The following is a 24,890-nucleotide window of genomic DNA, read 5'->3' as shown; positions in this document are numbered from 1 at the left end:
CTTTGTGTCTTGTATATTCTTTTTGACCTGCTGAGGATTATGTCAGAAAGGCCTTCGCAAGGACAGTGAAACAAAGGCTGATGAGAATCATTTCATTGTGTACAAAAGCCTGTCTCTTTACTGACTCAGCTCTATTTTGCTATGGTGAAAACTGTTAAACATTTACCATAATGGATGAAGTCAGACCAATTCACAGCACAGTTAAAATGATATCCTAGGCTTTAAGACAATTGAAATTACATTGGCTTAAATTCAGTTACTGGACACCAAACTCTGGCTTTCATCAGAGTTATTTAAAAATAAACATTTTAAGGCAAGTCTGAATGGTCAATACCACTCCAGATTTCAGAGCTGTCCTAGCTTAAATTCAGAATAGCCCACTGTAAATAGAAAGTATTATAGTGTGGAACAGCCTAGGTTACAACATTTTTAGTGTTTGGCATGAGGGAGCAGTCAAAAAAAAAAAAAAATCCAGCTGCAATCTGAAGTGGTATAGAATGTGTTCCCATTTTGTTGGATATTAGCAGAGGGGTTTCATTGTTTTTGCAAATCTTAAATCTCCAGTTTCTTGAGTGCTGTAACAATTTCATTCTGATTCAATACCCTCCATCCCAATGTGGCTGATGTGACACATTGCTTAAAACCTGGTCATGCTAGATAAGTTTTGATGCTATGGATTGTTGTCAGTCATTTTCCATATATATATATGTATAAGACTGGAGGAATGTTATTAGTTAAATGTGTTTATTAAGTACATGTGTTCTCACGTCATGCAGATCTGCTCTGTTTCACATGAAGGTGACTGCAGAGATAGTATTGGGAACTCGAATGATTGTATTGCCCCTGGGATTCATTTTCGTTGCCTCCCTTTCCCCTTAAGATTTTCTCTTTGCCTCTTTTGCCTCTGGTTGTTGTATGGATTCCAGGGTGGTTAACAGCAACTTGTACCAAGCATCCTCAAGATCACATTTTCTTTGTAATTTACACATAAATAAACCTATAATCTAGTCCCTTTAAGACATTGTCATCTGTATGGTGGTAAGAAATGTTCTCCAAATTTCTGCTGTCTGCTTTTTTGGTAAGATTCTTTATATGCCTGGTGCATAAAATATATTCAAATCTGTATAATAATATCTATTGGGGTGCTTTTATTACCCCACTTGATGTGAAAGTATTGGGGAACAAAATATCCCATGTTCTTTGAGTTCCAGAAAGGGAGTAAACCCTTTCCTGACCCAGAAGAATGGGAGAAATAGTCTCTACTTTGACTTTATATGCTTTCCAGGCCCTGCATCTTTGTGAAAGCTTGTCAGCCTGAACAGAGTGGAACATAGCCTAATGTGTGACACAGTCATGTCTACTAAGTATACTGTGTCTGCCACATTCGGTTTCTCTAGGACTAAGAAACGCAAAACTTTGGCCCAATTTATTCACCACAGGATGAAGTTGCAACATTTCTGCTCAAGGAAATTCAGTTTTTCTTTAATATGCTTGCAAGTAAGATTCCTGAAATAACAGTTTAGAGAGAATATTTATCTAGGCTGCATTTTAGTAAAAATAATGTACAGGGTAAGCAAAACATAAAAGGTAACCAGCTCTTAAGTTCACAGGGTTATCCTTAGAAAAGGATGCTGCTTAATAACAAGTGTTTATGGTTTATTTGCTTATTTAGTAAACAGGACTATTTTGGGGAGATGTCCAGTAGTGGGGAAGGCTTTGGCATGATAATTTCCATGGGGCTTTACACTTTTGCTTATCCTTGATGCTGATTCTGCATTCTCTGCCTAGATAGGTAGAAGTTTGCAAATGTAATTTAATTCTAAAATATCTCTACATGAAAAAACAGGTAACCATATGCATGTGTTTTACAGTAAATGCTGGCATGTCTTTGAAATATGCTGAATTGTTGACCTTGATACCACAGAGACTATCCTTGACCAATGCTTACCGAACAGGATGACTAATACTACATGTTACACTATGAGAAATGGCAAAACAAACACAAGGGAGAGTCTTTCATCTTTTGAGCTGATTTGCGGGAATCACTGCAAATTAATGGCTAAGAGTTGGTAATAGTTTGTGGCATTCTAGCAGGATGTCCTTGCATATTCCCAGTTGTCACAACAAGAGCAGCCATTTGTTCCCTCCTCTCCTTTGGGCAGATGTTTATTAATTCCCTCCCAAGAGCTTTGATCCAGCATTTTGCAGAGAACACTCCTTCTGCCTCCCAGTTTGGCTCTTGCCCTGGCAGGACAACTGGCAACTGTCAGTTGAGTTCCTCTCTATTTCAACTGGGGCCACCCTGCTTGCATCTCCAGGCGGCTGCTGTGTGCCAGCCATCTGCTTTCCAGTAGACATGTATCTGGGCCTTGTTTTCCTCCCCATCTCTCATGGTTTTGGCTGGCAGCCAGCAAGAGACAAGATTCGTGTAACCATTGTTTTGTAGTCCACCAAGACCATCCTTCCTACCTTCCTGGTTCTTCATAAAACTATGCAGGTGACAGTGTGTTTTGGATTTTAGACACTGACGCTAGGCATAATCTTCTGCATAACCTCCAGTTACCTCAGCTATGAAGTCTAAGCCTTAATTTCTCACCTAGAAGTGGTGATAATCTCTTATACCCATTATTGCAACATGCCATGCAAAATAGGTTCCTGTCTTGCAGAACATTGGTGTTCTTCAGCAGTTTCAGTATTTATTTTGAAGAGTATCCTGCTAGCTTTGTATGTAATGATAACACATGAGCAGATTTGTGCTGACTGGGTACAGCACAATGAGCTTGTGGTTGTGGCAAGCACAGCACTGATTATGGTTGCAAGGGTATATAGGTACAAACAAATATTCCATCATACTGGGCATACTGCACACTAGGCCAAGATTTAGGGTATCCAAACATGAAAATACCTTTCTGCCATTGAGTAGGGAAACATATTTTGCATGACAGCACTGATGTTACCAATATCAGTTTTGTAACAGTGCTATTCCTCTGAGCATACTTTCTCATTGTTAGCAGGTTTTAAAGAAGGGGAGCCTCAAGCTTTCCCTTGATCTATCGCTTCCCTAAGCTTGGCCGCAGTCAGTACATGTGTTAGTTACATTCACTTGGCCAGCCATTTAAAGTGTAACACAAAGAGGATTAGTACGTCATAAATAATAAACTGCTAGTCCTTGACATTCAAGGAATGGATCCTCTTTTCCCTGGGAAGTACTGTTTGCTCTCAGCAATATCTGAGGGAGGAATCTGCACCAAGCTTATTGCTGCTGACTGCTTCTCAGATGGTTTCCCTTGCTGCTGCTTCTTCTCTAACATTTCATTCTGTCCAAGCCGCCATCACTTCCCACTCAGAAAAGTTGGACTGCTGGACCACTTAGACCTGCCAGGTTAGGATTCATGAAGAAATGGCAAGAAGCCTTCCTTTCCCTAAAGGAAGCAGGGTCTCTGCAAGCACATTGTTAAGGTTTAACTTGACTCTGCATCCCAGCCAGGTGTTGACCTTGCTCTACCAGCAGATGAGCCTTTTCTTGGTTTTCTTGTGGTTCCTTTCTCCTTCGTTCCTTTCTGTACATCTCTGCCTTCCTTCTCCATTGCCTGATCTCTTGGCATCTTCTGTGCTGTCAGCCAGAACCCACCTTGTTCCCTTGTCTTTATTTTATTCTCCTGCCTCTTCCCTCATTTCACTGCTGTCCCACTTCAGGTCCTGAACGTCTTGGCTGGTGGACCAAACGGTAAGAGAGCAGATGCTGGTGACATCATTGGCTCAAGCTGTCACCATCCACAGCTGTTCTCTCCTTGCCATTCATGTTGGCCTGGCACCTTGGCTGTGTGTGGGTTTCACAGGTGATGCCATGTGCTAAGGATAAACATGGCATTGAGGACAGCTAGCAGTGAAACTGATAGGAATCTAGAATCATGAGAACCAGGAAGTTCAAATCCAGGGAGTGTGGATTTCAGTAGTCTCAGTGTCGGGATCCTGGCTGCTCTGTGGCTTCACTTGATGATCGGAACCAGAACCCCACCGTAGTATTTGCAGGATCAGTCCCAGGCCCTGCTGGACCTTCCTGTCTCCTGGTGTGCAGAAGCTGAGCGCCCCGGCCTCAGCAACATGGATCCTCCTGCTTGCTGCAGTGCCTGCCTCTTACCTGACTGATAATCTTGTCTTGCTCTCTGCATCCTGCATGACTCACCTGAGCAACATAGGTCTTTTTTGCTGGCTGTGCTGTGGCTCAGCTCCTGCACTTTGCCTGACCCTTGATGCATTTGGTTCCTGTTGTATCCGGCTGTGCCATTCATCTTGTCTGGTAATCCTGCCTCAAGGCACCCGCAGCTCTGTTTGTCTTCCTGTTCTTGACCCTCAGCTTGTTCATGTCCACGTCCTTTTTCTGCCCTGATACGTATTTCTGCTTTCTCACCTTGGCTTATGACTTGGACTTGGCATTAAACTTTGCCTTTGTACTTTGGACTCTGTCTCACCTCCGGTTCTGCCCTGGTCTCAGTGACTCTTTCTGGTCTCCTGCCACCCACATCCCAGACTTGGACCCAGGAAATTCACAACTGAAGGGAGCAAAATTCTTGCCGTACAGCTCCTAAGTATCTCTTGCCAGCAGTGGGCCTGGAGACAGAGTTGAGACAGGAATGGGGGAAAAACTGGTTGGATACTCCAAAGGGGAAAATAATCTGGAAAAATGTTTAGCCCTTCCCTCTTCCCAAAAAAAGAGGGAGGGGCTAAATATAAACATTTGTACTGTACTTTGAAGGGTTGCAATGAGAACTCAAGGTGCTGTGATAAACTTCTGTATGTGTTTTATTGTTTTGTTTACCTATATAGTAAGGCAATGAGTAGTTAACATATCATACTATGCCATCTTGTAACTAAGCTGTGCACTGTGCGTTGCCCATGGTGCACCCAAGAGACAATCAGACTCGTGGTTTGTTTTCCCCAGCTACCCCCTCGGTTCTTCAGCCAGTGTCCTTTTTGGAGAGATCTGCCCTGTCTTCCCACTCCAATCGCTACCCCTTTTTGTCAGCCAGTTAAACAAACCAAAGCCTCAAAATGCACAGTTGGGATCTTGGGGTGGAGAGTTTTGCCCCAGAAAATTGCACAAATGTGCTCATATTTTCTTCTGTCAGTCTTGCAGGTGCACTCTTGCAGCTGTCTGCTCTGTGCAAGCTGTCAAAAGTAGAACAAAGTAGTGTAGGTAACTTACTTGTAAATTGACCAGGGAAGACTGCATATAGGCTGATTTGTGTCATTGGAGAGAGGTGGGTTATCCTTTAAAGATGGTGAACCTTTGGTCACTCCAAAGTGCTGCTGGGCATCAGTGGAGGAACTGTGTTACCAGGGGTAACAAGGACCAAATCACAAAGACTAGCAGGGTTTTTGTTACTGCTGTTGAGAAGCTCACTAGCAGATCCTGAAACCTGCTATGAAATTCCTTTCCTGGGTTCAGACAAAGCAAAGCCCATTGTGGATTGAAGAACCCTTTGCTGCTGAAACCTAAGATGCCCTTATGTGGATGGCACAACAACCCACTGTGACTAGTTATCCAGGATGGGTTGTTAAATCATGTGAACTAGTTCTTTCTGTTAAAATCATTGTTATATGGTCATAAAACAGGATCATCTGTAGAAAAGTTCCCACACTATGGGTAGGCAGGATATGCAAACATATTTTGGGTATGAGGTAGGTTTGCATATTCAGTGCTGGCAAAACAAACATTTTTTTCTTTCCTGTTGGCAAAAACTCTAAGGCTTGTTTTCTGTATACTATGATTCACGGCAACAGGAAAAAAAAAAGGAAAGAAAGAAAACACCAAGAAAATGTGATACTATTTTGTTGAATAATAATTATTTAATTTTATCCCATGTTTTCAGTAAATATTGATATAGTCCATGATGTGGCATGGAAATTTGTCCCCTTGAGTCCTAGTTCGGAAAACCAGGGGGAAGTATTCTTCTAAATTTGTTTCCCCCTTTTTTGCCTACCATAACAGCTCAGGGCAGAACTGCTGTTCTTTTCCATTCAGCAAAAGAAAGGGCATCAAATCGGACACAAACTAATGGCTTTCCATACTCTTGTTTTCTTGCCAATACCTGTCCGCTCCAATAGTGCAGTGATAATATTGACATGAGTCAAGAGAACTGCTGGAGATTGGAAAAAACAATTGGTTTTTTCCACTTGTTGAACATTTTCAACCTCTTTACAGTTTGGAAACAGTAAGTCAGAGCTCCCTGTGGTGCCTGAAGACCTGTGTGCAGTGATTATTCGGTTGGGATAAAATAAAAAGGCTCGAGTATGCCATTTATACCAGATCATTTGGGCTGGAAGAGCACTGATTTATATATATAAAGCCCTTCTTCAATTCTGTATAACCTGAAGCATTGCTACTTTGTTTTGTCCATTTGTAAATGTATCCTGCTTTCTCTTCTTTCTCAAAGCAGTATTGGTAGTTATACATTTTCCCTTACAACAGCCACGTCAAGTATTTTAGCTTCAAAGTTCATATCTGGCCCAAAGTAATTCAGTGTACTTCACGGTGAGCGGGAACTGGAATTCAGTGTGGTCAGGGTTTCACTGAAGCTGGACAGTTGTTGTTCTTGCGCACATGATGTCACCTGATCCATTTCTGATCCAGTCAGTGGGCAGTATCGAGGTCAGCACCAATGCTAATGTAAGTTATATTGTACCAGGCTAAATAAGCTATGGTGCAATGGAAATACCATTAGCTGGCTAAGTGCCCTTTCCAGGGAAACCTGTTGCACCAGTTTTATTAGTATAAAGTTGAATACAAGCCTTTCCCTTCTGTCTTAGGAACTAACAGGCAATTTTCAACTCTTCTCCCAAGATTAGCATCTTGATGTTGGGCAACATAAGTGTATCTTTAAAAATGGGGGGAGGGGTTTAGGGTTTTTTTTAGGAAAAAATCAGAACCGCTTAGAAAGAGAAAACCAGAGCTACAAACTAATACCAAGCTATAGACAATGCAGAAATCTAAGTTTGAAAACTGCAAGCTAACACAAAAGCTGCATCTTAAACCTAAGGACAAAGCAGGCTCATGGATGGTGTCATGGATTCTCCCAGTCTGTGTTGCTAGTTGTTCCTCTGTGAACTCTCGGTTGTATGCAAGGGGGTCCCTCAGGCTCGCTGATCCAGCAGAGGCTTCTGTCTGCAGAAAGTGCGGGGAAAGAAGCCACACTTCTCACTGGTTTCCCCATTCCTCTGCAGGCCCCTCTTCCTGATCTGCTGCAGGGCCTTTCAGAACAGTATGGAAGGTGATGCCAGAGTGAGGAGGAATAGGTGGAAATCATTTGACTCCTGCTGATGAAAGCCTACGCTGCATTAAAGAGCCTTCCATCAGTGGAGGGACTCACTGGAAATAATCCTGTGTAAATTGTCTGCTGTACAGTTGCATTAGCAAAGCAACCTGTCAAGAACAGACTTGATTTATATACATCATGCTCAAAAAAGAGTAGAAAGGGTGTTCTTCCATGTTTTTTCAGACACTTCTAAATTGATAGAAAGCAGCTGCAAAAACGGATGGTTGCTGAGAACAAAAAATTATGAGTTTAAGCATTTTACAAAAAGAGACTGCTCTTATATCTCTGCGGTACTAACATCATAACTTTCCCATGGACAAAGTCTGTTTTAGCTGCGTTACAGAAAACAAAGTGGACTGCAGTACTCTTTAACCACACACTTCCAAATGCTAAATTTAGCTGCCATGATACAAATCAGAGCACACTGGCATACCATAGCCCCACTGTTGGAAGGCCTGAAGCAGATAATTAGTTAGGTGTGAGACTATTTTTCTACCCTTACCCTGAAACCAATTTGCACAGTCTGCAGACTGAAGAGAATTAGTATTGTGAAATGAAGTCACAATGAGCTCATTGTTGTTCAGTCAGTTTTTAAATAGAATCCAAGATCTGATCTTGAAACTTGATGTTTTAGCCATGCTCACATGATTAGCTGTATTGACATCAGAAACCCTGAGGGGAAGACTCCCTATCATACCTCCTGTCGCTCTCCTCATAGTGAGAATGTAGAGTTCATCCCCTCTTTCTTTTTTTTAAGGCAGAGACATCTCACTTTTGCTTATGACCATTCTGTTCTACGCTCTCCCTGCTGTGTGACCAAGTAGTGATAATGTTAGGGTGATCTGGCAGCCCTACAAGGCCTACTTACATGAATACACCAGAGCTGACCACATTCCCGTGATCTCATTCAGCAAAATGAGATCATTAACATAAGGTCAACAAACTATCGCTCCCTGTACGCTGTTCCCTAGAGTATCTAAACCATACAAACAGTGATGTAAGTCCAATGCCAAGTATATATGTAATCATTCATTGTGTTTTGATGTGGCAAAGCTTCAGAATTTAGATTCCATGATTTTTATTATCTTTTAAACTAACTGAAAACCATAATCACAACTCGTCTTGAAAACTGTTTACCTAATATTCAGTTGCTGATCTTCATGCTGCAAAAACCAGATGTTAACTTTGTTTTTGATTGCGAAGACTGGTAGTGGTATGTGCTGAAATCTCTTTTCCTGTTCTGAAATTCTCCCAGTCTAAATCATATTTTGTTCCCCATTGTCATCAATTTTAAACCTTCACAGACATTGTCAGGAGTGCATAGTACTTATAATATATGTTGTCTGCCTGTCCCTTGAGAGAACTGATTTCATTTGGATACGTAAATAACAGGCATTCTCATGCAATGCATAAATACAAATATATAATGTGTGGTGTCTGCCAAGATGATTTTCCAGAGGTCTCTAGTAAATTCATTTCTGCAAGTGCTATTCTTGATGGTGTTTTTCATGCAATCTGAGGGATCTGGAAGAAGCACAGGAAGAGAGTTACCTTGTTGATGCCTCTGTCATTCTCTCCTCCAAATGCTTCCTATCCCTGATACCCAGTCATTCTGTGTAGGGATGCTCATAGCAGAGCACTTAAGATAGGTTTTTCAACCAAACCATGCACTTTGGATTAAAAAGTATAACTTGCCATGGACATGCTATGACAATGGCTAATCATTTCCAGATATGGGTCTTACCCACCCAGATCTGCTCCTGTTGTGAAATAAGTGGCATTTAATTTTTATACTGTTAGTTTATAGGCAAATGTTCATCACATCCAGAAAATGTTTCCAATGATAATTGTAAGGTCCTAGGAGATTTACCTGACCAATTTTAAATGGATATCCCTAGACTGAATGAGGAGAGTGCATGCTCATAATATAATATGACACCTAATAGCATTTTATTTAAGTGAATAGTTATATTAAGTTAATGCTATTTTTTCTGTGAAAAATGTGCTCAGGACAGCTAACAATAATAAAACACAGGTGAAAAACAAACCAAAAAAACCCCTAATTAAAATGTAATAATAGATCCATTCAAACACTTAAAACACAAACTGAAGAAATGGACAGCACCCAACTGATTACAAACCTCTTCAACAATAGACCAGCTTACGTACCCAAGGAATAAAAATAACTTTGGCAGAAGAACAACCAAGAGGAAGTCAAAATCAGTCTCTTGGCTGGAAGTTCCAGAGCCTGTGAACAGCCACTGAGAAGACCTTGTCTTGTGTCCCTACCAAATAGGCTTCTGTTGGTGGCAGGATTGAGAGGATGGCCTTCTCTAAAGATCTGGCAATGAAAACAGGCTCATATGGGAGAAATTGGGCTTCAGAGAGCCTGCTCCCAAGTTGTATATTTATTCATTTATTTATTTAAAACATGTTTATGCCGCCCCCATCGCAACAAAGCCTCAGGGCGGCTTACAACAAAAAAAAGATATAAAAAAATGTACAAAAACAAAGTTATACAATAAAAATATTAAAACCCGGTGCATCTCGGCTTAATTTTTTAAAAAAAAATCCTACACAATAAATTAACACTTAAAATAAGTTTTAAATAAAAAGGTCTTAACCTGGCGCTGAAAAACAAATAACGACGGCGCCAGGCGGACCTCTCTGGGGAGCACATTCCATAGGTGGGGCGCCACCAGAGAGAAGGCCCTCCTCCAGGTACTCACCCTCCTAATATCATTCACGGAGGGTTCCTGGAGAAGGGCATCTGTTGCTGATCTCAAGGGGTGGGAGGGCATATATGGACGCAAGCATTCCTTTAGATACCCAGGATCCAAGCCGTTGAGGGCTTTACAGGTCAGAAGCAGCACTTTGAAATGTGTGCAGAAACAGGTCAGTGAAGCTGTTTTGAACAAGTGAATCGTGTGTTTCCTATATCACTCTTGGTCTACTGTCTGGTCCAGCTGATCTTTCTGAGTCCAGCACAGAGTCTGTTACAGCAGTCCAAACTGGACATATACCTTGCAGACATCCTTTCCTTATACATATCCAGCCAAAATCAAGGGAGACCTACTGGTCATTTTGAAATTAATGGTATGTTGCCATGCAATACCTTGGCAGTGGACCTTCTCAATAGCAGTGGAAAATCCTTTTGGAAAACTCTCCTCTGTGCAGTTTGGCAGGCACAAAATATGTTTCAAATGGCTCCAGGTTTGTTCATCCAGGTTTCTGTGTCTTATAATACATGCATTCTGTATTCTTTCAATTGAAATAGTTTTAATATTTAACTATACTTTAAACATATGTGAAAAATATTATATTTATGTGTTATAGAGATATCACATAAATAGTAAATATAAGTAAAGTTTGTGTGACCACGGTAAGATAGGATCAAGTATATTTTCTCTCCAACAAAGGATCTAGTACTAAGTTAAAATCCCAACTCACAATCAAATAATCATAAATAACATCAAGCAATTTGCTGAAACATCCATGGGACATAACAGAAGAACCATGATTAGGCCAATACCCATTTATCAGAGTAATTACTTTGTCATTATATTTTCCAACCAAAATTAAAAAACGGCCTTCAGTGTCACTAATAATCAGTAAACCGGAAAGCTGAGTTGCTTATTGATTAAAATTGCAATCCCTTTTAACCTAGTTAAAATATCAGTTACATATGCCACTCCAATCCATATTTTCCTTTACAAAAGAGGAAATCCATAGCATCAACTGCAGAAAAGCATCCAGTACAGGTTGAATCCTTATTCTGATCTGCCTTTTGTCTAATCAGGAGTAAATCTGCTCTCTTTGAATTAAACTTCCTTATCTATGTTAATATATTCAGATACTCTCTTTGAAAAAGAATTTAGTATCCAACACTGACTAATATTAAAATCATACTTGAAAGACCCATAAATAAATTTACAAACTCTGTAGCTATATGTGCATACTGATATTGTCATGGTCATGTACCTATTTTACAGGTAAATTTCAACTGGAAACAGGTGCTTGTTGTATTTATTGTGTAAGTTCACTTTGTAAAGCACATATATCATTATTGTTGTTGAAGTGTCTTACTGTTTTCTGCCTTAGAATTTTGGATGAATGATTTGGGGTGGACCAAATTCTTATTTAGGGTGTTGAGCATGAAGTCAAATGGGCCTTAGGAAGTCTTAGCAACAACAAAGCTAGCAGAGGTGATGGTATTCCAGCTGAGCTATTCAAAATCCTAGAAGACAATGCAGTTAAAGTGCTACACTCAGTATGCCAGAAAATTTGGAAAACTCAACAGTGGCCACAGGATTGGAAAAGGTCAGTTTACATTCCCATCCCAAAGAACATCAACACCAAAGAATGTTCAAACTACTGTACAAGTGGGCTCATTTCACACGCTAATAAAGTTATGCTCAAAATCCTACAAGCTGCAGCAGTATGTGGACCGAGAAGTACCAGAAGTACAGGCAGGATTTCGAAGAGGGAGAGGAACTAGAGATCAAATTGCCAACATACGCTGAATCATGGAGAAGGCTAGAGAGTTCCAGAAAAACATCTACTTCTTCTTGCCTATGCTAAAGCCTTTGATTGTGTGGATCACAACAGACTGTGGTAAATTCTTAAATAGATGGGAGTACCAGACCACCTTATTTGTCTCTTGAGAAATCTGTATGTGGGTCAAGAAGCAACAGAGAGAACTGGACATGGAACTACTGATTGGTTCAAAAATAGGGAAAGGAGTATGGCAAGGCTGTATATTGTCCCCCTGCCTATTTAACTTATATGCAGAATACATCATGTGAAAGGCCGAGCTAGATGAATCACAAACTGGAATTAAGATTGCCAGTAGAAATATCAACAACCTCAGATATGCAGATGATACTATTCTAATGACAGAAAGTGAAGAGGAACTAAAGAGTCTCTTGATGAGGGTGAAAGAGGAGAGTGCAAAACTTGGCTTGAAACTCAACATTAAGAAAACCAAGATCCTGCCATCCGGTCCTATCACTTCCTGGCAAATAGATGAAATGGAGGTAGTGACAGATTTTATTTTCTTGGGATCCAAGATCACCACAGACAGTGACTGCAAGCAAGAAATTAAAAGATGCTTGCTCCTTGGGAATAAAGCTATGGCAAATCTAGACAGCGTACTAAAAAGCAGAGACATCACCCTGCAGACAAAAGTTTGTATAGTCAAGGCTATGCTTTTCCCAATTGGACCACAAGGCTGTGAGAGTTGGACCACAAGGAAGGCTGTGCACCAAAGGATTGAGGCCTTTGAATTATGGTGTTGGAGAAGGCTCCCGAGAGTCCCCTGGACTGCAAAGAAGTCAAATCAATCAATCCTAAAGGAAATCAAGCTGAAGTTCAAATACTTTGGCCACCTCATGAGAAGGAAGGACTCATTGGAAAAGACCCTGATGCTGGGAATGTTTGAACACAAAAGGATAAGGGTATGGCAGAGGTTGAGGTGGCTGGATGGAGTCACTGCGAAGGTGGGCATGGGGTTGTTTGGCACATGGCACATGGTGGAGGACAGAAGAACCTGGAGGAATATTGTTCATGGAGTTGTGAAAAGTCAGGCACAGCTTTGCAACTGAACAACAACAACAATAATCCCATTCTGTATATATTTATTCATATTTTTCTCTGATTGGCATGCGTCTACATGCTTGACAGCATCTTGCCTCCCAAATGAAGCACTGGACCACATGCAGTGCTCTGTTAGCATGTAGAGGACACTACCAAACCTTCAGGTTTTATTTATCTTTTATTTTGAAGTGGAAGCCAAAAAACTGACTAGGTAGCAGCTGATAAACCTCATATATTTGGCAAGGCCAGGTGAAATTCTTTGTATACATTAAGCATTCTTATAATCATACCCTCACTCCAAAGACAGAATTATATTAAATAATTACATTCTGCAAGTCCTCCAATCATATGCAGGGGGTGGTTTATGTGTTGGCTTGGGCTAATAAGCTAGCATCTGAAAAAATGCTAGCCTCCAGAATATTCTTGGGGAACCGCAGAACAATAATCAGAAACCCCAAATACTTCCTGACATTCATATTAACATACTGGGATTTTTCTGTTCTAGTGGCTTGTGCTATTGCCACAAATAGCTCTTTACAGAGCAGCACTTATTCGAAACATTGTTACAGTGACCCAAAGAGGTCCTATTCCTTATCTCCAGGAGGATGGGAAAACTGCCATGTAGTTTTTCTTTCTCTCCATACACCTATCAATTTTCAGTAGTTTCAGAGCACTAACCAACTGGAACAGGACATTGGTGGTGGACTCTCCACACTAGAGACATTCAAAAAGAAACTGGACAGCCATCTGAGTGGGATGGTATAACATAGTGTCCTGCAACAGCAGGGATGCTATTCTATGATTCTATGATATGGCTGCACCCTCACTTAACAAAATGTAAAAAGCTCTGTTTAGCCATTGGCCAATGAAAATTTATTTATAACATTTATAACCCATCCTTTGTATAGCCTCAGGATGGTGTACAAGAATTCTGCTGCAAAATAGTCCACAACTTTTAGCTATGAGAAATTAGAAAAAGCAAAAGCAGAAATCTTTTCTTCAGGTGACATGGATAATACTGACTTCAGTTTGAGTGCCAGTGACAATTCTTCTATATAAGAAATATGGGCAGATGAAGCAGCATAAACCATACTCAAAGAAAGCTTTAGTTTTCATGTGGCTAAGCCTATGTCCAACGATAAAGTAGCCTCTGGAGGACTGGCATCCATCAGATCTTGGTAATTCACATTTGAATTCACATCTGAATTTCTGTTGTTCTCACGTAATTATTTAGACAGGAAAGCTGTAGCAGAAATTATAATTGCACAAATAACAGACAAGTTGGTGACAAGTTTTCCAAATGTCAGCATTGTTTTTATAATGTATCTTGTCATTTTGGGAACAAGCTGTGAAAAGGAGAGCTCTTTTTCAAAGCTGAAACATATAACAAACTCTCTTAGTCATTTCTGTCCCATGGTTGACCTATCTTCACTTACACTATTCTCAGTTAAGAATGAGTTTTTGCAAAAAATGAAAATCAAAAATGTAATCTGTCATTTTGCTAATAAAAAGAGTTTCCTGAAAATCATCATAATTCCTTTTCCTTCAGAAATGATAAGATGTATCAGAACTTTATATTCAATCCCAGGAGATTTGCTTAGATTACACTTGGGAAACTTTTTATTAGTTAGATCAAAATTCCAGTCATTGGTTTCAGTTCTGATGAAGGTGATCTTGAAGATTTGTTTGGTTATTTAATCAGACAGATTGTGCAAATATATATCTTAGTCCTCATATAGGATATATATATATATATATATATATATATATATATATATATAGCCACCAATTTAAATAATAGAAGTGGGCCTCTTCCAACTGGGTAACCTCCAGATGTACTGGAACACAATACCACCATGACGAATGGTTCGATGTAAGCGATACAGCCTCTGTTCTTTTTAAAATCAGATTCTTCTTGTACGTTTGGCTGTACCTTCATTATGGTTGAAACTGGACGTGGGTGATCTGATTCCCTCCTTCAGTCTTGGGTTCATAATAGCACTTGAAGTCCAGGTTGTAACAGTGTCTAAAAGTGCTTTTCATCAGCTTTACATGGGCCAAAATAGCTATATAATTTTATCGGTTATTTACATTAAAATGTTGTAGTTCCTGAACATAAACTCTGGGTCTCAGATCCATTGCTCTCCCTTGGGCATCTGACTAGGATTCTGCTTGGATCTGACCCAATGAGGGAAATAACATGGAGAACATTTGAGAATCAAGTAGTCCAGAGCAGATCAGGTCATAGTCTGAGCCTTTGAAAAAAATTGTGTCACTCTTATTCTATAGTAGGAACAACTAGGTTGTTTGCTCTGGCTGTACACAGGCTGCTTCTGTCTTGTGCCATATTTATCTGCAGAGGAGCCCTGGATGATAGGTTGCTTTGTAAGTTGTAGTTTTCTTTCTTGGAAGACACTTCCCTGTAGAAAGCTGTGCAATTCACAAAGGTAGATAACAGCATGTGCCAACCTGATGTTCCTACAAATAGCTTTAGAATACTTAGCAAGCTGTTAGTTCTTACTCTGTGTGCGTGCAGCAGTTTAACTATGTATACCAATCTCTGGTCTGATAACATGGGAATTGTATGATTTCATACATGAAAGAATCTGGTAATGCATAAAGTGTTTTTGAGTCTGAAATGGCACCTGATAACAGGTTGCACCTCTATGTTTAAAATATATATGTTGCGCCTGTCTATGTTGTGCTTTTGGCCTGACAAAAAGGCTTTAATAGTGGCCTAAATTACATCTGCATTTTGAAGTCAATCATTCAGCGGAAGGTTAAGCTGAATAGCTATTCCTAGCCTGTTAAAGGAGAGAGTGAGAAACTATCATTTTACCCAGATGCTGATTACTGGAGTTGGACAACTTCACTGCAATTTGCTAACCTTGTTTGCCAAACAAAAATGACCTCCTAAAACTCACTGTGTGACTTAGCTGTACAGTGGACCAGCTTTATAAAGTTTGGTTTTTAAAAAATGTTTGCACTAAAGCATGGATATTGTCTGTGGCGGGCCTTCCTCAGTTATTCTTGCAGAGCTGTGCTCTCAAGTGGCTGTGACATGAACGGTCTTCTTTTCAGCCAGTTTTTGGGAGCTGTCTTCCTCTTTGACAAAGGGAAATATTTTTATTTTCATTAAGTGAGCCCCCAAAGGGGGTGAAGCACTTGCTTCCAGTAAAGTCAGATGTTGAAGAAAGCAGGGCTGAAAGAACATTAACTGTTGGCCCATGTACAGCCAAGAAAAGTGACTGTCCTTTAGGGCAATGGAGCAAAGGGCTAAGCACATTTACTTTAGAGGTGGAGAAGCATACTAGTGCTCACAATGACAGTCAGCAGGAGGATATGGAGGGATGTGTGCTTTCCCACTGGTAGGTAATGCACCAGCTTCTCAGTCTCATGAGCTAAATTAATCCTCAATCACTGAATTACTTTAGTGTCACTAGTTTATATATTTATTTGAGACATTTTTACCCTGGCTTGTATCTGAGAATGAATCTCTTCATGGCTTACAAAAGGTCAACACCATAATTTCCAATTATAAAAATAGAAAAAGAATTCTATGTCATATATTAAAAACCAATCAACCATTAAAATCTTGGGTAAATAAAAAGGTTTTGGCCTGGTACCAAATGAATAACGTGTCAGTGCTAGACATACCTCTCCCTATAGCAGATTTCATAGCTGGAGCGCTACCACAGAAAAGGCCCTTCCTTGGGTAGTCACTCTTTTAACCTCTTTCAGAGAGGGCTTCCAGAGAAGGACCTCAAAGTAATGGCAGGTGTATATGGAAGGAGACTTTCCTTCATATATCCAGGCCCTAAACCATTTAGGGCTTTATATGTCAAACTTAACCCCTTAAATTGGCCTGGACTTTAATCAGTAACCGATGAAGATGGTATAGGACTGGCATTATGTGACACTATTCTGTACCAATTGAAGTATCCAAACTGTTTTTAAGGGTAACTTCATGTATAGCATGTTACAATAGTCCATTTGGGAGGTTACCAGAGCATGGATCAGCTTTGCCTGTTCAGGTAAGTTGATGGACCAGCCAAAGCTTAGGGGAGTGCAACTTGATCAGGAACAGGGCAAATATCAATCACCACAACAGACCCACCTACCAACAGTAACTATGTCTTATCTGGATTAAGCCTCAATTTATTGGCCCTCATCCAGTCCATTACACTTTCTGGGCACTGACTCAGAACTTTCACCACCTCACCTGGACTGGATAAAAAGGAGAGGTAGAGCTGGGTGTCATCAACATACTGGTGACACCTCATCCCAAACCTCTGGATGACCTCTCCTAGTGGTTCCATGTAGATGTTAAACAGCATGGGGGATAAGATGGAACCCTGTGGTACTCTATTGCTGTGGCACAGAGTCATAATCCCCCAGTGACACCATATGGAATCAGCCAGCTAAATAGGAATGGAACCACCACAAAGCAGTACCTCCAACCCTGAGGCCTATCTGTTTTGGGGACTTTCAACACCATGCATAAGGTTATCTCCCTCAGGTCAAACGGGAAGTCTGTTGGGCAGCAGAGTGGACAGTACAACAACAAAATCCCTAATCTGTCTTGATTACCCAACCCCAGATCCATCTTTGAGTGGACAGGAAGCCTAGAGAGAGGAAATGAATTCTTATAGACTACTGACACTCCCCCTCCCTGACCCCAAAGATGAGGCTGCTGCTACACCAAATACCCAGGTGGACATAGCTGGCTAAGTGTAATGCCTCCCACCTCCCAGGTCTCCATAATACATGCCAGGTCAGCTCCTTCATCCACTATTAGGTCATGGATGAGGGATGTTTTATTCTGGGCTGACTTGGCATTCAACAGCAGCAGAACCAAGCCAGAGGGCAAGTTGAAACAACTGACTGGCATCATCTGGTTGGAAGGAGAAACCGAAGAGGCAATAACCATAAGATATCTGACCTCTTTTTCTGACTTGCTAATTTCTCAACATCATACCTTCCCCTGCAACTAAGTAGGAGCACCCCATTGCTCCTCAGGATCCCCCATAAACATCATAAAAATATAAAACAAATATGAAACTGCTCTTTGCTTGATTAGAATGAATGGAACATGATAAAATATTTAGGCAGCCCAGCATTTGAAAAATAATTTAATAAAGGTCTGTTTGATCCTTAACAATAACAATAATAATAAACCCAAAATACTTAGTGCAGTAATGGAGCCGTGAAACCTGTCACATGCTTCATAGTGAACCAGAAAGCAAAGGGCAACTGTGGATATATTCAGTAGTTAGCTAGATGGTGCTATGATATACAAGACTAAACTTGCCTTTATGTTACTGTCTTTAAATGCAAGTACTAGCCTAATCTGTAACAGAACACTTTGTCCTCAGTGGTTGCCTTCACTGTCTTTGAAGGTTCAGTCAACAGAACCACAATATCCATAGCATGTTCTTTAAGGACATTTGTCTGCACACAAAAATGACTTTGAGGCACAGCTTCTACATTTGCTTGCTTGAAGGGAAGTGTTCAGCAATCTGGTTGAGACATGTAACTAAATGAAATGCATTTTGTAATATTTAGATGATAGTCCCAATATTTCATCGGGTGGTAGGAATAATATGTGTGATGCTGTCTGCTCACAGGCAACTAAATAAATGGACAAAGTTAGCAAGAGTGATGGATTTCTCAGTACTATTCATAATTAAATTGCTCACTCCTTCATTCAGGCCAGAACACTTTTATTGCCCTCTCTGTATCTTCCAAAGTGTTTTGCCTGCTACATCTTCCTATGTAAGCTTCTTTACCATCTCAGAGTCAGTGCTTCCACTGCATACATGAACACACCGATGCCCACAACTGTCTGCTAACTGGTAAAATTGGCAGTCTATCAAAGCTCATGTCCCCAGCAGACCAGTGAAATTCCCACAATGAGGAGACCAATTTGGGCTATTTTTCTGGGATTCGGGCTGGACTATACCTTCTTGAGACTCTGCCTTCTTTAATAAGGGTCCCCAATGCTTTTGGACATGTGGGCATATTGGCAGTTTGGGAAACCGCTGTAGACACCACCACAAAATGCCTAATTGTCTATTGTTCCTCTACCTGTCAAATCTTAGGCTGTGTCTTTTTCAGTAAAGACACAGCTTAGGCTGTGACATAACTTCTCCTTAATGAGATCTTTTCTAATTCAGCAAATAGTTGGTGGTACAATACTGCTCATATGTGTTTTGGTGGTGTCCAGTGGTTGCTTTTGGAGGGGAGAAGGCTACTATACAGACAATTTTTGCACTGGAAGTGTCTTTAATGCTCACTGATGTGCATTCTCATTTAAATTATTTCCTTCATGGAAATGGACACATGGAAGGGAAATAGATTTTCTTTGCTATTTTTACAGCTAAAACATTGATGTTAAAAAATTGGAAGGATGAACACTAACCTACTATAATGTAATGGATCAAAGACCTTACAGTGCTTTCCATATATGAATGGGTAGTATGTAGATATCAGCTTCAAATGGGTACTTTTTGAGTAATTGGTGTGCTTTTGTTGAATTGTATAATTTCCATAAAGCTGTAGACATTTCATATGTATGTATATACATTTTAAAAACTAGAAAAAGTTTACATTTCTCCTGGTATCCATTGACCTCACATTGGCAGTCCATTCATGGGTGTAATTGGAGGTGCAGCACTGGGTACCCCAATTATAAGAGGTGTCAACTTTGCTTGTCTACTGAGTTTTTCTCCATTTTCTTAGGGACCTTCAGGTATTTCTTTGTACGTTGTTCTCCTTCCTCATTGTCCGTACATTGTTATGGAGTTTTCATAAACTCTGCTAAATCCATTTGATTGATTATCCTCGTGTCTGTCTATGAGACTTGAGTATGCTTTCCTCACTGTTGATGGATCTGCAAGTAGATACAGCATAGTGACTAGAGCGTGTGAGCGCAGATCTGCCTTGCCTTAGGCACAAACATTCTTCTTGGCCTGAAAAGAACCATTATTTTCTCATTTTCCAAGAGCACTCATGCTGACCAAGAGTGCAAAGCTTCTATGAGGCCTGTTGTGATAAAAGGATATTATGTACTGTGTTAGACTGTTGGTCAGTCCACTGCAGGGTTCACACAGACATTTTTCTAACTCTTCCTGGAGATGCCAGGGATGGAACCTGGGACCTGGCATGTCCTCCGTGTGCGCTGAGCCACTGAGGTACACAAAAGCATTTTGAAGAGTCAGAAGCATAATGAGCCTTAGAGACGCTTCCCTCCAGGGGAGAATGGGATCTAATGCTAAACTGGGCAGATCCAAGCTATCCATTTTCACTCAGTTTGGGTGTAATTTAGGTGCTGGACTGGGATTCAGGAAAAATGGATTCTAGTCCCTCCCTGGCCCTGAAGGTCACTGGGTGACTTTAGACTAGTCACTGATTTTCAGTTCAACCTTCCTCACATGGTTGTTGTGAAAGGAGATCATATTAGTTCTCTTGGTTCCTTTCAAGAGGTGGAAAGGTAGAATATGAAAGCGATAACTGATTTTTAAAAAATCTCTCTGTGTGCTTTCTCTTTGTCTCCATCTTTCTCACACTTACACACACAGATTCTCCTTCCCCGTTCCATGTACAGCAATTACGCCTTTTAAAAAGTCCCACTGAAGTCAATAGGATGATTTTTTTAAACCTTCTATAGCAAGGAATGGGGGAGTTGCAGGTGGAGTGTGATTAACTTTTGCATTGCCATTCCCAGTTGTGTGGCAGTTAGGCTGGAAAGAAAGGCCATTTGTGAAGGCCTTGTGGGCCACATCCTGTTCACAGGCCACTGGATCTCACCTGTAATTCTGAACAGCGGGATAAAGACTGACTGTTCCATTGCTGTATCAGGTGCTTTATTATAATGAATGTTATGGTTAAAATAGCGCTGCCTTAGGAGAACTCTTGCCCTAGCATCCTAGAAATGTTTGAAGTTAATAACAATAAACAGATAAGTGCCAGAGATTATTGCATTCATTCTCTTTTCAAAGATCATCAGAAACATTCCCTCTGCATTAACAGGAACTTTATAATTGCCTCATGTGCTTTTTCACAGTGGTCAGAACAGTTCCTGAACACTGATTGTAGTTTTAGTTTATTTGTTGTTGACATCAAGCAGCTTGGTATTATGTTAGCTTTATTGCAAGATAGCTGCTTCCTGTTTTGCTTCCTGGCTTGCTTTCTTCCTTTTGATGTCCTCAGTTTGATTCCTTGTGATTTGATTTCACAGAATTCTGTATGTTAAAAACCATTTCTTTTAAATAATTTCTTAATTCTTCTGCCCTGCTTCCCATTTCCTTTCTTCATGCTTCAGCTTTATCTAGGTTGCACTGGCATCAAATACTCTCATGATTTGATGACAATTAGAGTTGGAAATCGTGTTGCATTATATCCTTTCTCATTCTTTTCCCCCTTGGTAGCAACAAATGAAAACAACCTGGAGGTGGAGAGGCTGTGAAAGGAAGGGGACAGTCTAGACTTCCAAACGGTTTCCCTTTCCTGACAAAGGCAGATCATGTTTCCTTCCTAAGGAACATGGCTGTGAAGTCACTGAATTGTTTTCAGTCCTGGTCTTCCTGAAAATGCTTGAGTCAAGATCTGACTGAAAAGAATGACTCACAGAGACATCAACCTATTGAAGGTAAGTGAACACACTAAAGTTTCCCTCTTTTCCTTGGTCTTCCTGAAATAAAGATCTGTTTGGAGGTGGGAGGGTGAGAAAGAAGAGGGTGGTACCAATATCAACCAGAATGTTAAAGAGGGAAAGAAAACAAAGATGTTTGTCATACTTCAAATAATAAGTATTCTTTCTATATGAGTTTACCTGCAGTGAGTTATTCTTACCATTTGACATAAATAAAATCGCTGTGATGAGGCTGTACACCTGCATTATAATTATAAGAAGTGGAAAGAAACTATTGAAAATAATGAACAGTGTGGGAAGAGGTAGGACAAAGTGAATCTGCTGAGCAGCAGTCCACCATAGTCTTAATTAAAGATGGACCCCCAGTCTTTTTATCCTTTTGGCTGGGGAAGTAGGTTACTCCATATAGACACCACCCAGGACAGAATATTGCAAAAGTTTTTATCTAGAAATTACTGGACCCAGGATGACTGTACAGGTTAGGATTGCACAACCTTGATTCTGATTGAGCCTGACTCAAGTTACATTAGATCAAGTCAGTGCCAGTGCAGGGCTTATAGAATGATGTTGAGTTGAGAAACTCTGTTGGATTTTCACTCCCATGCTGGACTGCTTACATACCTGTATTACAGGTCTGCTTTCTGTAAGAAACAGTATGACTGGTATAACATGTTAAAAAAAGGTTCTCCTGACCAGCTAGGAATTAAACAAAAGTGTCATATCTGGGGAACATTGTGCTATGAACCCGAATCTTCAGGGGAAGTACAGCTCCATCAAAATTTACACCCATACCTTTCTCATCAAAGTAGTCCTTAAATTGTACCTGCTATGGGTTTGATTTGGTCTGCCTGTATCTATTGCATCCATGAGTGGTGATAGTTGTTCCCAATGTCCACCATTTCATCAGGATCTGACAGAAATGGGAGATAGAGCTGAGTATCATCAGCATATTGTTGGCACTGTAACCCAAATTTCTGGACACGTTGAATTGTTTCATTTATACACATAACAACAAGGCAAATAAGATAGTGCACTGTGATACCGTGTAAATCAAAAGCCACACTGTGGAGCACTATATATGTAGCATTCTCACAAGCACTATATGTGTATACATTCTCACAAATAGTGCTGCTCAATCCCACTGCAGTGAGGTGTCCCTCATGACTGTTGATACTGGAGGTCACTGAGAAGTCCAGGACAATCAGCACGGTTAAATTCCTGTCCATCTCCAGATGCAAATCACAAGACTGACTAAGATTCACTGCTGAGACCTGCTTGGAAGTTACATTGCAGTGGTTCAGACAATAGTTTCTAATCTTGAAAATGTCCCTTTTGTACAGGTAATTTATGGTCTCTGTAATGTGTCATCAGTAAGTTGGCAGTGTTACCTAGCAGTGCTTCTAGCATTGTCCATTTGAAGAGCAGTCCTGATGTACCATCTTCAGCAACGTTCACAAATTCTTACTATGCTAATATTTGCAATTACTGCCAGTATCTCCATATTTTCCTCCTCCTGCCATAAAACCTTCGTATCTTCCACTGTTAAAACTTTGGTAACTGTTGAATAAAGCAGTTTTCGTAGCAACCGGGTCTTCTGAGGACAGAAGGGTTCACCAGGAATTAAGTGTAATAGTTTTCCAGCTACAATCAACAAATAGAAATTTATTGCTGGAGAAGAGAGCCAGCATTTGCTCTTTGAACTTCTGTCATGGCTTTCAGGGGAAGTTGTTAGGGGCTGGATTTAGTGTTAACTTCCCTGTCTAAGAGTCAGTACATCTTATGTTCATCTGAGGTCAGTGTGAGAAAACAGAGCTAAATTGCTTAAGTTGTATTGCAACAGCAACAAATTTGTCTAAGAATGCTTGTCAGATATTACCATTGAATGGTTCCTGTTAAAAATGCAAAAGGAGTATTTCCCCCTTCTGGCAGAACAATGCCATAAGCAAACTTTCCTTGGAGATCTTAGAAGAAACTGGCTGTTCAGGGCCTGGAAACTGATCAAGTTATCTGTAATCTAGGCTTTCTTTGAAACATTAACTTTACATTTTCATGAATACTTGTTTTCAGGCAATCTTTTGAAGACACCTGAGAGGCAATGCCCTTTTCAGGTATTGGGCCTGCTGATGATGTGATTATTGAGGGATGCATGTGTATGAAAACTTTTCATTTGTAATTGTTCCAGGAACCCATGGGAACAAGCTGATCTTGAGCTGAGGATAATTCCTTTGTGATTAAGAGCCCTGTTTTGATGGGGTTGCAGCAGAGCAGGGCAGGGCAGGGCAGAGCAGAGCAAGCTTAAAGAAGCGAGGAGATGTGTGAGAAACAGCAACTGTGTCCTCTTTCTCTGCTCATGTCTTGTCCCCCTGGTATCTCAGGCTGCTCTAGGAAGTGCCTGTAGGACCATTATGGCAAATTGTAACCTGGCATTCTTCTCTGTTTGCAAGCCCCTTTGGCAAGGGGTTTGAGAAAATGGGGTTGTCGTTTGGGGTTTTTGAATCTGTTAGGTTTGTAGCTTTTAGTAGAATTTTAAAGTGTCATTTTAGTACCACTCTGTCTTTGCATTACAGTTCTGGATAAAATGGACTGCCAAGAGTTGAGAGTTGGGTGGGATCACTGCAAATGTGTATTATGCCATTATTCTGCACAAATGCACCAAAAATATCACCATGAGGTGGAGAGGGGAAGGGGAGAAAGAATATAAGAAATTTGGAGTGAAATTCCAAAATTCAGTTTCCTGAGAATCTCAGCTGATTTTGCTCTTATGCTGAGAAAGAAAACACACCTAATTGTTTCTGTACTGTTTACTCAGCATATATGTTTTTGTCGTACTTGCAAGCTTCTGACATCTTGAAACTCATTGTTATTGTTTGCATTGGTGATTTTAAAGGTTTCTACCTGTCGTGTCCATTAGGGAGAAGCTGCTTCCTATCTTTCCTCCCCTACCCCCTCGGGTGCTGACATTTAAGGTCAGGTATGTACTGACGGGTGCTTGTTTGTGTGGGTGTGTGTCTACATTCTGCTCCTTTATGTCAGGTGCATAATAGAGCAGCACACATTTCTTCCAGCCAGCCCACATCCTTCACCCACAGAGCCTGTGAAGCAGGTGCAGCAGCATCAGTCGGGGGAAACCCTCAGTTAATGCGCCGTTGGAGCAGGTGCATGAGGGTTCCTTGTTCGGTCATGTGAGATCCTTGCTGCAGTTCATCAGCTCCTGATACTTCTTACACTTTCCCTATTCCAGCAAGAGTGCAGCATTGCATTTGCATTCTGTAGACTGTCCTTTTTGTTGGGGTGGGGTTCGGGAAGAGAGGAAGACATTGGAACCA

At 40.6% G+C, this 24,890-nt stretch overlaps 1 long non-coding RNA gene across 5 annotated transcripts in view; it reads left to right on the top strand.

Moving 5' to 3' along the window:
• LOC123021566 overlaps positions 1 to 24,890 on the top strand; it is a 255,000-nt gene that overhangs the window by 176,715 nt on the left and 53,395 nt on the right. For all 5 annotated transcript variants that reach the window (XR_006414343.1, XR_006414345.1, XR_006414342.1 and 2 more), the window contains exon 4: positions 21,341 to 21,561. This is a non-coding gene — a long non-coding RNA (uncharacterized LOC123021566). The remainder of the gene's footprint in view (positions 1 to 21,340; positions 21,562 to 24,890) is intronic.

Source organism: Varanus komodoensis, unplaced genomic scaffold, assembly GCF_004798865.1.
Source record: "Varanus komodoensis strain SLA01 unplaced genomic scaffold, ASM479886v1 scaffold17, whole genome shotgun sequence".
Lineage (NCBI taxonomy): Eukaryota > Metazoa > Chordata > Lepidosauria > Squamata > Varanidae > Varanus > Varanus komodoensis.
Note: the sequence above shows the minus strand (reverse complement) of the source record. Positions and strands in the feature narration are given on the sequence as shown.